The sequence below is a fragment of the Ixodes scapularis genome, unplaced genomic scaffold, assembly GCF_016920785.2.
Source record: "Ixodes scapularis isolate PalLabHiFi unplaced genomic scaffold, ASM1692078v2 PGA_scaffold39__5_contigs__length_11793443, whole genome shotgun sequence".
In the NCBI taxonomy this organism is placed as follows: domain Eukaryota; kingdom Metazoa; phylum Arthropoda; class Arachnida; order Ixodida; family Ixodidae; genus Ixodes; species Ixodes scapularis.
Window position 1 is genome coordinate 4,574,213 of NW_024609867.1, and position 2,569 is coordinate 4,576,781.

The 2,569-nt window shown below is 48.2% G+C and overlaps 1 long non-coding RNA gene across 1 annotated transcript; it reads right to left on the reverse strand.

The window, feature by feature from the left end:
• Window positions 1-858: 858 nt before the first annotated feature.
• On the reverse strand, window positions 859-1,351 carry LOC115308992. Its single transcript, XR_005715870.1, has 3 exons — window positions 1,312-1,351; window positions 1,061-1,196; window positions 859-945 (listed from the first exon to the last, which is right to left on the reverse strand). It is a non-coding gene; the product is annotated as an uncharacterized LOC115308992 (long non-coding RNA).
• Between the last annotated feature and the right edge of the window lie 1,218 nt (window positions 1,352-2,569).

Here is a 2,569-nt window from a genome sequence, read left to right on the forward strand (position 1 = left end):
TGTTCGGTGCACGCGCTCTGCGCACTCTGCGAACGTCGTGGGAATAAAGAGGGGCCAGTCATAACAATCTACCCTTGCCGAAGAAAAAAGAAAAAGAGGAGGAGAGTTTGTCATAAAAGACCCTTTAGACGAAGCAAACCTCACATATTTCGTCATAAACACCTTAGATGCCGACACTCGCGTACCCGACCCTGCACAGCCTGTTTCTGAAATTCAACTCTGCCGTTCCATCCAGCTCGTCGGTGGAACGTCTTTTTAGCTTCGCTTAGGACGTCTTTAGGAGGAAAAGGGGAAAACTCTCGTATCAAGAACTTTGAAAGTCAATTCTTTCTGCGAGCGAATACTGTTTTGGTGAACACGCAAGCCATTAAATGACTGCATTTATTTTAGGCTCGCAGGGTTTTTCACGGATCAAAACTGCTGTTCATTTTGCTACTACAAAAATATAAAAAAGTAACATCGAAAGTAACTTCAAAGTAACTCGCTACTTTTTACAGAAGTTACCCTACCGAAAAATTCGGTATAAATTTTCGCTATCCGGATTATGGAACCGGAAATCTACCTGGATTCTATTCGAGTTCTGTCTGGAATTTACGTTTTCAGAAATTATTCTTTGTCTAGAATGTGGATTTCGGGTTTCCAGAAACAAATTTCCGGTTCCATAATCCGGATAGGGAAAAGTTATACCGAATTTTTCGGTACGGTATTAGTTTACTCAATTAATATTACACATTTTCTAGCAGCAGCGGCAACAAGCAACGAACACCGGGCTAACCGCTCCTCTGCCATTGCAGTGAGCATCGACGTACCCAACGCTGCGGTTCCAACTGCGACGCAAGTCAGGCTGCTTGCCCATCTGCATCACAGTCTGCACTGCTGGAGGCCACGAGCACAGTCCCGCCCCCGCAAATCAACCTCCAGCGTCATCCGGGTGCAGTGCCTTGTCTAGGCGATAAAAGGGCAGCCCGAGCGCCGAACACGTCATTTCTGGCAGCAGCGGCAACAAGCAACGAACACCGGGCTAACCGCTCCTCTGCCATTGCAGTGAGCATCGACATACCCAACGCTGCGGTTCCAACTGCGACGCAAGTCAGGCTGCTGGCCCATCTGCATCACAGTCTGCACTGCTGGAGGCCACGAGCACAGTCCCGCCCCCGCAAATCAACCTCCAGCGTCATCCGGGTGCAGTGCCTTGTCTAGGCGATAAAAGGGCAGCCCGAGCGCCGAACACGTCATTTCTGGCAGCAGCGGCAACAAGCAACGAACACCGGGCTAACCGCTCCTCTGCCATTGCAGTGAGCATCGACGTACCCAACGCTGCGGTTCCAACTGCGACGCAAGTCAGGCTGCTTGCCCATCTGCATCACAGTCTGCACTGCTGGAGGCCACGAGCACAGTCCCGCCCCCGCAAATCAACCTCCAGCGTCATCCGGGTGCAGTGCCTTGTCTAGGCGATAAAAGGGCAGCCCGAGCGCCGAACACGTCATTTCTGGCAGCAGCGGCAACAAGCAACGAACACCGGGCTAACCGCTCCTCTGCCATTGCAGGTTGGTTGGCATATTAGTGTATTACTTTTTTTTTTTTTCACGTTGCTGCTGCTGCCAGCGGTGTTTCTATTGCTTTGTCGGCGAGTGTTTCGTATATATGGCGGAAGCATTGTGTTCAAAATGTAAAGAGGAGATACCCCATAGGGAGCAGTCTATTTCGTGCTGTGAATGTGAATACCCGTACCACATCGGAAACTGTGCGGGAATTTCCGAAACAACGCTAAAAACGAAAAGAGAAGCATACCGTAAAGCATAGAAGTGTCCCACTTGCCGAGCAGCTAAACTAAAAGGTGGCGCGACAAGTAAACAGAGGCAAGATGGTGACATGTGGGTCTTGTTAGCGGCCATGAACGAAAAATTAGATAATCTGTTAGCCATAAAGGAAACAGTTGGTAACATTGAAGCGTCAGTGCAAGTTATGTCAGACAAATATGATGAAATACTGAGCCATATTACTGAGCAGAAGCAAGATATAAAGGATTTAAAGAGGCGGGTTGAAAAAATCGAAAACGCTAACAAAAAAAACGAGCTTAGCAAAATGAAAACTGAACTTCACGAGCTTGAATGGAGAAGTCGCAGGCTGAATCTGGAATTCCATGGTGTTCCGAAGACTGACGGTGAAGACTTGTTGAACAAGGTCAATGAAGTAGCGCGCAGCCTAGACGTTTCTGCACTGAATATTTCCGACGTAGCGGCAATTCACCGACTGCCATCAAAGTCTGACAGGACACCAGGTATTATTGTCAGGTTCGTATCTCAACTGACAAGAGACCTGTGGCTGAGCAGGAAGGCTAGACTTCGTACCATCGGGAACAAACTTTACATCAATGAGAACATGACCAAACAAAACAGAGAATTACTGGCCAAGGCAAAAGATTGGGCAAAAAGTGCAGATTTTACTTACGTTTGGCACAAGGACGGAAAGATCTTCGTTCGTCGCCAAAGTGGTGAACGAGCGTTTGTGATAAGGTGCGAGGATGATCTGCAAGCGATAATTTCCTGATCAAATTCTTGCTCGCCTT